The sequence below is a fragment of the Engystomops pustulosus genome, chromosome 7, assembly GCF_040894005.1.
Source record: "Engystomops pustulosus chromosome 7, aEngPut4.maternal, whole genome shotgun sequence".
Classification (NCBI taxonomy): Eukaryota; Metazoa; Chordata; class Amphibia; order Anura; family Leptodactylidae; genus Engystomops; species Engystomops pustulosus.
This window is the reverse complement of record NC_092417.1, coordinates 28,594,390-28,604,606: the sequence shown is the minus strand read 5'-3', so window position 1 is coordinate 28,604,606 and position 10,217 is coordinate 28,594,390. Positions and strand designations below refer to the sequence as shown.

At 46.1% G+C, this 10,217-nt stretch overlaps 1 long non-coding RNA gene across 1 annotated transcript; it reads left to right on the top strand.

Annotated features, from left to right (window-relative positions):
* The first annotated feature begins 4,903 nt into the window (after positions 1–4,903).
* Positions 4,904–9,479, top strand: LOC140068729 (uncharacterized). Its single transcript, XR_011848530.1, has 3 exons — positions 4,904–4,952; positions 8,775–8,893; positions 9,305–9,479. It is a non-coding gene; the product is annotated as an uncharacterized lncRNA (long non-coding RNA).
* The last annotated feature ends 738 nt before the right edge of the window (positions 9,480–10,217 follow it).

The window sequence follows — 10,217 nt, the reverse complement described above, 5'->3', positions numbered from 1 at the left end:
GGACCTAAGTTTAAGTGGCATCCGGTTTTAACCAGAGCCCGCCGCAAAGCGGATTGGACTTGCTGCGGCAGGGTACCACCAGGTCGTTCCACAGGTGCGACTTTGTCCGTGGTGGCAGCCAAGGCGAAGTACAAAATCGTTAGGCAGAAGTGTGATTGGGGACAGGCAGGAGGTTGAGACAGGCAGCACAGGATCAGAGTCGGGGACGAAGCGGAAGGTCAGGAAGGCAGCACAGAAGCGAGGTCAGGAAGGGAATCAAGGTCACAACTGGAATTCACAATAATAATCGCACAGGGCATCAGGAACAAGCTTTCTCTAAGGTTATGAGGCACAAAGCTTCAGCAGAGAACACAGGAAGAAGGTTGGCTATTTAACAGAATTGGCAGCCGGCCAGCACCAATTATCGGCGCGCTGGCCCTTTAAATTTTACACAGGTGGCTCCCAAGACCTCTCCTTTGGCCCGAACCCTTCCAGTCAACAAGAAAGAACTGATTCCCTCTGACCGACTTCTTACCCAGGACCTCTTTCCCCTCATAGACATCGGTGGAATGCGCCTCAGGAGCTGAGGTGGTACTTGCCGGGAGAAGCGGTTCAGGATGACTGGCTTCAGAAGGGAGACATGGAAGAAATTCGGGATACCCATGGTGAGAGGAAGGCGGAGCTTATAGGCCACTAGATTGATGCGCTTCAGCACAGAACTTTGAGCCGGACGTATCTAGAAGACAGTCTTCAGTTAAGACTGGAGGAGGCCTGCATCTCTTGTCGGCCTGGGTCTTGGTGCGGGCGGAGGCCCAAAGAAGTGACTGCCGTGTTTGCTCCAAGATGGACTTGAGATCTTGAACCAAATCCTCCCCAGCAGGAACATCAGAAGGCTCAGACAGAGGAAGAGGTTGGCCTGGATGTTGCCCAAAGACAACAAAAAATTGAAGCGGAGCCGCCAGATTCAGAATCCAGAGAATTGTAAGAAAATTCCGCCCAAGGCAGCAGGGTGGACCAGTCGTCCTGCCGGGCGGAGACAAAAAACTGAGATAGCAGTCCTCTCAACTTGTCCATTGGATTGTGAATGGTACGCAGATGAGAAGTCCAGTTTAAATTGCAGTTGACCGCACATAGACCACCAGAAACGGGAAACAAACTGGACCCCACGGTCCGAGACAATGTGCAAAGGAAGCCCATGTGGCCGGAAGATGTGCAGGATGAACAAGCTTGCAAGGCGTGGACCCGATGGCAGACCTGGCAGAGGAACAAAGTGGGACATCTTAGAGAAGCCACCCAGATGACTGTTTTAGCAGAAGAAGATGGGAGATCCTCAATAAAGTCCATGGCTTTGTGAGTCCACGGGCAACTGGGTATCGCAATGGGAGCAGCAGAACTGCTGGTTTGAGACGTGACAACTTGTTATGGGCACAGGAAGTGCAGGTACCACAAAATCTCGAGTGTCCTTGACCAGATCTGGCCACCAGTAGAAACGAGATATGAGGGCAATAGATCTCTGCACCACAGGGTGCCCAGCCACACGAGAGCAATGTCCCCAAGTCAGTAACCTCTTCCGAAGAGCAGGTCGGACATAGATCTTGCCAGGAGGGAGCTGCTGTAGGTCCACAGGAGCCGTTCCTGTTTCATTCTGGAGGAACGATATGATGAGGAGCTGATTCTTCCCCAACCACATCAGAGGCACGAGAGAGGGCATCAGCTTTGACATTCTTCTCGGCTGGATGTAAGTGAATCAGGAAGTTGAATCGAGAGAAAAGGAGGGACCAGCAAGCCTGACGAGGATTGAGATGCTAAGCAGTCTGGAGATATAGGAGATTCTTGGTCAGTGTAGAAATGGACCGGATGATGAGCTCCTTCCAGAAGATAGCGCAATCCTCCAATGCTAGCTTTATGACCACAAGTTCCCGATCACAAATGGAATAATGCCTCTCGGCGCAGGTGAGGGTTCGACTTTTGGACCCCTTCTATGTGAGGACAGCTCCAGCACCAACGAATGAGGTGTCAACCTCCAACTGGAATGGCTTCTCTGTATCAGGCCGTGTGAGAACTGGGGCTGAGGCAAATGCAGACTTCAGCTTAGTGAAAGCTTCTTTAGCCACCGGAGGCCAGAGTTTCGGATTGGCGTTCTTCTTGGTCAGCGCCACAATTGGAGATACAAGATAACAGAAATGTGGAATATATTACCGGTAATAATTGGCGAAGCCCAGAAATCTCTGTATGGCACATAGTCCCATTGGCGAGGCCACTGAAGTACGGCAGACAACTTGAAAGGATCCATCTGTAGTCCCTTATCAGAAATGATGTCTTCCCAGGAATGGAAGACTACTCTGATGGAATTGGCATTTCTCGAGTTTGGCAAATAAGCGATTGGCCCTTAGGTGCCTGAGAACTTGCTAGACATGGATCAGATGAGACTGTAGGACAGAAGAAAACACCAGAATATCGTCCAAGTAGACAACTACACAAATGTAGAGCAAGTCTCTGCAGATGTCGTTGACAATTTCTTGGAACACTGTGGGGCATTGCAGAGTCCAAAGGGCATTACCAAATACTCAAAATGCAGAGTATTTAAAGCTGTCTTCCACTCATCGCCTTCACGGATGCAGATGAGATTAATTGTCCCCCGCAGATCCAGCTTGGTGAAAACCTTGGTGCAGGCTTTTTCCCGGGCGCTGTGGACGGACTGGACAAGACGTAAAAAAAGTGCTCTGGGTTGGAACAATAGAGGCAAAGATTCTTTTGTCTTCATCTGGAACGTTCTTAGGAAGACAGACAAGCTCTATCCACTTGCATGGGCTCCTCTGCGACAGGCACGGAAGATGGCTGAGGTGGTCTTTGGAAGACTGGAGCCAGGCGGGGCAGACGACGGGTCCTGACTTGCGATTGTTCCAGACATTGCCTTTTCAGAGTGCTCAGTAACCCGGATGTCTATCTGAGTGGCCAGAGAGATTAAATCACTCAGCTTAGAGGGGAGGTCCCGTGCAGACAGGGCGTCTTTGATCTGACCAGACAGTCCCTTTTTAAGGTTGCGACCAAGGCAGCTTCTTTCCAGCCTAGCTCAGAAGACAGGGTACGGACTGAACCGCATAGTCACCAACAGATGAATCCCCTTGACACAAATTCAGTAGGGCGGTCTCAGCAGAAGACACCCAGGCTGGTTCCTCAAAGATAGACTGGAACCTGGCAAAGAAGGTGGTGATTTTAGCCATGACCGGGTCTTTCCTATCCCAGAAGGGAGTAGCCCATGCCAGGGCCTTCCCGGAGAGGAGGCTGATGATGAAAGCCACTTTAGACCATTCTGTGATGAACTGCGTAGGGATGAGTTCAATGTGCAGAGAGCACTGAGTAATAAAGCCCCTGCAAAACTTGGCCCCCCCATCATATTTAGATGGCATGGAGAGTCTCAGCTTGGGTTCAGCGGAGGGCAGACAAACCGGAGTAGAAGAAGGAACCGCAGGAATTGGGCGCTGGTGCTGAGAGGTCAACACTTGCAGCAACATGGCGGTGACTTGTCAATCTGCAGGGACTGCTGGGCCACTACAGTTGTAAGATCAGCCAGCACAGGTTACGCACCGCGGTGGGATCCATGCAGGATCTTACAGTCAGTATTGCAGGTAGTGGATCCTCTGGACCACCGCGGATGATGGCGTGAGCCGACATCTGCGAGCGGAGTCTAAGTGGTACCCAGTTTGCACAAGAGCCCGCCGCAAAGTGGGTTGGACTTGTGCGGCGTGATACCACCGGGTTGTTCCACAGGCGTGACTTTGGCCGCGGTGGCAGCCAAGGTGTACTAGAGAATCCTCAGGCAAACTCGTGGTTGGGGTCAGGCAGGAGGTAGAGACAGACAGCACAGGATCAGAGTCAGGGACGTAGTGGTCGGTCGGGACAGGCAGCACGGGATAGAGGTCACAACGGGAAATCAGGATAATCGCAGAGGGCTTGGAATACAGCTTTCTCTCAGGCATGGAAGCACAAAGATCCAACAGGGAACACAGGAAGGCTCCGGAATTTATCAGGGCAGGCAGCTGACCTGAGTCAGTTATTGGCGCGCTGGCCCTTTAAAGGGACATGGCTTCCCAGGAAACAAAATCAGTTTGACAAAAATTGTGTCAGAAATGTAGCATTTACAATACAGGGGCACTGTGTCTAAATTCCTGAGTTGGGCACATATTTTGACAAATGAGGGAGGACCCATATCCAAATTCATTAGTTGGTGCATTGTACCTAAATTTGACACTATTGGCCACATTTATTAAGGGGTTTGTGCCAGTTTTGTGTCGGACTTTGCACGTTCTTGCACAACTACTACACAAGTATTTAAGAAGTGTCCACACCACATTTGTGTTGCACGCGACAGTGCTGTGGTGCAACTGCACTATTCTTCATATGACACAAATTTTTGCACTGAAGGGGGCGTTCCGGCACTCAGACGGACCGTGCGCCACATTTATCATGCAAAGTCTGACAGAAGTGTGTTGCATGTCCCATGTTACATGATTAATGCAGAATGTACGCCAGAAATCCTGTATCTGGCGCCCCCTGCACACTACACAGGACACTGCACTTAGTACAGACTACACTTTTCTTAGTAAATGTGCCCCTATAGTTAAAATTGCAGAGATCGACAAGCACAGCAGTTGGTAGCATAGTACTTGCCCTCTGCTCTGAGTAACTGCTACATAGTTCATCCTTGAAATCCTGTACATATATTCCATAACGTCTATTTATTGAGGCATTTGATGAATTCACTACCTATAAGAGGTACATTTTATTTCCCCAGCAGTGAGACATATTGCCTGTATATATTTTCTCTCTCATTTTCAAATTAACTCAAGATGTGTGATCACTCTAGTGTGTGATGTCACTATGACATGGCGGGGTCTTGGCTGTGTGACGTCATAGCGTTGCACGCGGGCCAGAAGAGGTGAAGGCGGAGCTGCAGGGAGAAGAAGCCGGAGGTGATTATAGCATTTTTTTTCTTTCAAGGGGGCTCAATGTGGTCATTTCTGTAAAGGGGGTTCTACTGTTAAAATTTCTTAAAAGAGGGCTCTGCATTGGCCATTTTATTATAGGGAGACCTTCTATTGTGGACATTTCATTAAAGGGGGGCTCTGCTGTGGACATTTCATTAAAGGGGTCTCTGCTGTGGACATTTCATTAAATGGGGGCTCTGCTGTAGACATTTCTGTAAAGGGGGGCTCTGCTGTGGCCATTTCATTAAAGGGGGGCTCTGCTGTAGACATTTCTGTAAAGGGGGGCTCTGTTGTAGACATTTCTGTAAAGGGGCGCTCTGCTGTAGACATTTCTGTAAAGGGGCGCTCTGCTGTAGACATTTCTGTAAAGGGCCGGGCTCTGCTGTGGCCATTTCATTAAAGGGGGGCTCTGCTGTAGACATTTCTGTAATGGGAGGTTCTACTGTGGTCCTGTGGACATTTCTGTAAAGGGGGCATGTGCTGTGGCCATTTCAGTAAAGGGGGGTCAGTACGGAGGGCGGTGGTGTCGTTGGTCGGAGGAGATTAGGCCACAGGGCACATATTGGTTTGGATGCTGTGTGGGCCCTAGTCATGTGAACAGCCCAGGGCTCACGGGACACTAAATCCGCCACTGCTAACATCTGACTTTTTTAAATTAACTAATATTTTAATGTTTTAGGAAGCAAATAAATGTTATTAGGTTTTTTATTATTATTATTATTTTTGATTCATGGTACAGGCGAAATAATTGCACATTAGTTAGGCTGGTTTGTTATGAATGTGGCTCTATCCATTTTGTGGGTCATTTTTGTTTTTATGGGTAAATGAAAATGGCAACAATATTTGTTACTTTTATTTTAATAAATTTCATTTACTTTTTTGCGTCCCAGTAGGGGACATACACCCGCAATACATTGATCATTGTATCTTGATCGCGATACTTCTGTACTGCAATGTATATCTGATAGTTTTAGGCCTCATGTACACAACAGTATATGGTGCCATGAGCTAGCCCCGGGTAGCTCATTGCCGCCATTGAGTTGTATTAGGCACAGTGTAGTGAGCAGACCATGGGGCTTATTTACTAAGGGTCCCGCGGCCGCATTTTCATCGGGTTTCCCGACTTTCCGGGCATCATGTCGGGGATTGTGTCGCAATTGCGCCGGCTTTTACGCGACACAAATCGGGGGGCAGGCCATTGGATGATCCGACGGATTCGGACAATGCGCGGGATTTAACATTTAAAATTGTGTTGCAATACCAAGCACTTACATGCACCGGGAAGAAGAAGGTGAACTCCGGCGGAGCTGATCGGGGAAACAACAGATGCAGGAAATCGGGCGCATGCTGGTAGTAAATCGCGGCAGACTTCATCCTCGTCGGACATTCGGGTAAGTAAATTTGTCCCCATGTGTCATCATACCTTTACCCAGCCGGGTGCCCGCGCCACAAATTGTAGAGTGTGTATTAGGCCCTACACTAACATCAAGGACTTGCAAGCTACAAATAAACCACACCCCCTTGTCTGATATAATTTATAGATACAAATACCGACAGAGCCTAATTATTAGTAGCAATATCAACTTAGGACAACGTTCATAATATTGAAAAACAGACATGACCGCTTCATTGTACATTACTACTAATGCTTTATACACAGGGTGGCAGAATTTTGTAGTTTAAAAAACGTAGAAAAAAAAATGATATAAAATTCCTGTAGGTGGCAGTATAGATTCAGTAATCATGAATCCGGCATAAGAAAAAAAAATTCCAAAGACGGAAAGTGATTGTAGGTGCCTAACCGCTGTGGAAGCCTGACCCGTAAAGAAAAACATTGCTATGTGATAAAATAGGTAAAGCAAATAATAATAAGAACAGTATAAAATGTTACAAAAATGAATCGCTCAAATCATTTCTCATTTGGAGCAGACTTCTGTACACAATATAAAAAGCACAAGGATATATCAGGAGCGCGGAAGGGGATGTCTAGCAGGGTAAAGGTTTCAAGAAAAGGATAAAAAGCATAAAAATAATAAAATAAAAAGGATTAAAAGCATAAAAACTATAAAATAATTGAATTCCTCATTGTTTCTCTTCCGGTTGCTATCTACTTCCTGAGAAACCCTTTAGAAATAAAAAGTCTTAAAGTCTGAAAATACCCATTTTTACCCCTTTGCTCCTCGATATCAATACTGGGCAGTTACCTACCACCGTATCCAGGTGACCTTTCCAGATGACTACTTACCACTATAAAGTAAGCAGTTTCAGTTAACTCCACATTTTTTTCCATATAGATCTCATGGAGATAGACCACATCCAGTGTAGTTTTTTTTTCCCCTATAGCAGTGGTGGCGAACCTATGGCACGGGTGCCAGATGTGGCACTCGGAGCCCTCTCCATGGGCACCCTTGCCATCACCCCAGGGCAGAGTTCGCCAGACAGGACTCCAGGCCTCTTGCACTCCCAGGCAGCCCAGGACCCTAGAAGGAAGCTGCAATGATAATCCAAACTTCTTCTTTTTCTTTCTACTGTATTGTTGTCCTCAGGTGCCGATACAATTTAAACCTGTGAAATAGCAGGGAGTAATAAGTTACTGCTTAAATTGTCGCATTGGCACTTTGCGAAAAATATGTGGTTTTTGGTTGTAGTTTGGGCACTCGGTGTCTAAAAGGTTTGCCACCACTGCCCTATAGTAATATGAAATGCTGTATATACTGGTAACACTTTGTAAAATGACACACAGAGAAGTTGCTCTGATCACAAATGGATCAGACCACCAGAGACTAAAAGGGGGTTTCCACGTTCAGCAAATTAATGTTATTGATTGTATGATAAAAATTCATACAATTTTCCAATATACTTTCTGTATCAATTCCTCATGGTTTTCTAGATCTCTGCTTGCTGTCACTCTATAGGAAGATTAATTGTTTATATACTGTTCTTAAACGTCAGTTCCTGGTCATGTCAGGTCACATGGGTGCACGACCCGTTTTATCCCTGGTCATGTGATGTCACACAGGCGCGCGTCTCGTAACATCCCCGGTCATGTGATGTCACACCGGTGCACGGCTAGTTATATCCCTGGTCATGTGATGTCACACAGGTGCACGGCTAGTTATATCCCTGGTCATGTGATGTCACACAGGTGCACGGCTAGTTATTTCCCTGGTCATGTGATGTCACACAGGTGCACGGCTCGTTACATCCCTGGTCATGTGATGTCACACAGGTGCGCGGCTCGTTACATCCCTGGTCATGTGATGTCACACAGGTGCATGGCTCGTTATATCACTGGTCATGTGATATTACACAGGCGCACGTCTCGTAACATCCCGGTCATGTGATGTCACACAGGTGCACAGCTCGTTACATCCCTGGTCATGTGATGTCACACAGGCGCACGGCTCGTTATATCACTGGTCATGTGTTGTTACACAGGCGCATGTCTCGTAACATCCCCGGTCATGTGATGTCACACAGGTGCACAGCTCGTTACATCCCTGGTCATGTGATGTCACACAGGTCATAATATTATACAGCTCTGATTTCTTTCTGTGATACTAACAAAGCGATTACCGATGTCACATCACATGAATGGGGACCAGGGTTTATAAATGAATAGTGCATATCATAACAGTAAACTTTGTAATATACTTTATTAAAGAAACAGGTTCCTGTGTCCTTCTTTTTCTCCTGCCTTTCTTCCTCATTTAAACAGTTTGTGTAAATCAGTTCTCCAGTGATAAGGAAAAGCTAAAAGACTTTGTTCTTTACATACAGTCAGTGGATAATCTGATCTCCTTACAGAGCAGAATCATTAAAGGTCATCTGAGTCATCATCTGTTATTCCTCTGGTGGGATCTGACCAGGAAGAAGTCCTTGCCCCGGGCCGAATCCCACCTATCATGTGTGGCAACGGAACATGGGTACTTTTAGCTTCTTTGTTCTGTTGCTCTCCATCACACAGGCTGCACACTAGACGATGAAGGTGATGAAGGTGATCTCCAGAGACGAGAGATATTGAAATGAGTGAAATAAGATAAAACATTTCCCCCCTTAATCTATGGGATCCATGTTACTATTGGGGATTTAGGGCCAGGGACTGGCTACTATGGGGTTCAATATAATGAGTGACACTGTCATTTTATTGGCCACAGCGAAGACTATGTTACTATATTGGCAATTGAGGGGGGCACAGTAATTATATTGGCTATTGTTAGCCCTATTTTACCATATTGGCTATTGGGGGGGGGCACTGTTCCTATTTTGGTTTCTGTGAGCAGAATTATTATTATTATTATGTATTTGCTAGAGCTTTTGTGTTTCTAAATCTGCAGAGATGAGTCATGGCTGGAAGAAGTTGACATAGTGGCCAGATATTTACAGGAAGTGCAAGTATTACACATGAACTCACAATTCTACTTCTCCAATGGGCTTTGAATCTCTGTTATCTTTTCTTATGAGACCATCCTACATGGAGACAGTCTTATACAGCACCAATTTATCATCCAGCATCAGACACTGCGATAAATCCGCTATAATATAAGTCATGTTTCTATGTAGTCATCTTCTTTCTATTCCTATATCTATGTAACAATCTTGGTTGTGGTGTGGTTTTTATGTTGTAAGCTTTGTTCTACTAACATATCTATGCTGTAAGATTGGTTCTGGTATTGTATCTATCTGGTAAGATTAGTTTAGGTACTATTAGGCATTTTTTCAGTGCCTAACACACTCCCCCATTACTTTCTATGGGCCCATGCACATGACCGTGGATTCCACCGTCTCACGCTTGTGCCGACTGCCCGAGCAACCCCCTTACCATCAAGCATGACTGTAAGGAAGCCTATTCACTGATGTGGGATTAAAGCCAATTCCAGGGATTAAAGCCTATTGCAGAAGTAACAGGTTACCAACTGTAGACAGCAATGTTTCAACTGAAGAGATGCAACAACATAGAAACAGTGCTGTCTACAGTTGGAAATCTGTTACTTCTGGAATAGGCTTTAATCCCTGGAATTGGCTTTAATCCCACATCAGTCTATAGGCTTCCTTAAAGTCATGCTTGATGGTAAGGGGGCTGTCTTACAAGTTAGCAAAATTTGACATCAGTCAATAGGCTTCCTTAAAGTCATTCTTGATGGTAAGGGGGCTGTTTTACAAGTTAGCAAAAAAATTTTTCTATCTAGAATAGATATACTGGTTTGGCTTTAATCCCACATCATATCATAAAGCTTCCTGAAAGTCATA